Consider the following 1,216-nt stretch of genomic DNA (forward strand, 5'->3'; position numbering starts at 1 on the left):
CCCCTACATTGGAAACCTCTCAATCTTGTGTAACCATACATACAGACCCCCCCCCCCCGTTGTGATATTGGAAACCTCTCTGTCTTGTCTAACAGTACAGACCCCCCCCCCTTCCTATTGTGTTATTGGAAAGCTCTCAGTCTTGTCTGACAGTGTGCCATTTTGCCGGCCTGATCCCCGGGATCGGATATTGATTTGCACTTGTGCGGAGAGCTGATACATGCAGCAGTCTCCTTAAATCCATACAGGCAGAGCGGTGAGACATGATAGGAATTATAACTACTGTCTCTCTGGCTTTGTGAACAGGAATGAGTGAGTGAGTGAGTGAGTGAGTAAGTGAATGGATTGATGGATGGATGGATGGATGGATGGATGGATGGATGGATGGATGAATGATACATGCAGCAGTCTCCTTAAATCCATACAGGCAGAGCGGTGAGACATGACACGAATTATATCTACTGTCTTTCCGGCTTTGTGACCAGGACTCATGGTGAGACAAGAGTGGAATTTTAACAACATTCCCTTGGACCATAAGTCCACAATTCCACTGTCTTGCAGCAAAGAAGTGAGAAAAGAGATGAATTATAACAACCGTCCCTCAAAACCCTTGGTTCTCAACTCCGCTATCTTACAACTGTAAGGCAAGACACAAGAGGAATTTCTAAAAATGACAACTGTCCTTCATTACTCCATAACTCCACTGTCTTACAGCAAAGTGAGACATGAGAGGAATAGTAACAACTGTCCCCCAGGACAACTGAGAGTTGACAGTCTTTCTAAAGCCCGCTGGCCTTGGGTAAAATAGTTCTACATCTTGTAGCTTTGAATGGCATTGAGTAAAGAAGAGGTTGTCAGGCCATTCAGACATAGAACTAGATATTTACAGTACAACATACGATATGACTGGACGTGTGACACTTAACTATGACTTCAGCACTAAGGACAGGACCCGTGTGCAACATTTTACACCAGTTATTTTGGCTTTAGCATTAGCTAAGCAGTTCTGCATACAATAGCCGGTGTGTTACGCCAAAGGGCAGTTTTACCGGCTATACAGATACAGAATAGCATAGATGTGGAGCATTTAACTATGACTTCAGCACTAAGGACAGGACCTGCACACAACATTTTACACCAGTTATTTTGTCTGTAGCATTAGCTGAGCAGTTAGAAAACACCCAGGGGACAAACGAACCAAAGCGAGCAGGAATTT

This window comes from Branchiostoma belcheri, unplaced genomic scaffold (genome assembly GCF_001625305.1).
Source record: "Branchiostoma belcheri isolate BF01 breed outbred unplaced genomic scaffold, Haploidv18h27 scaffold187, whole genome shotgun sequence".
In the NCBI taxonomy this organism is placed as follows: domain Eukaryota; kingdom Metazoa; phylum Chordata; class Leptocardii; order Amphioxiformes; family Branchiostomatidae; genus Branchiostoma; species Branchiostoma belcheri.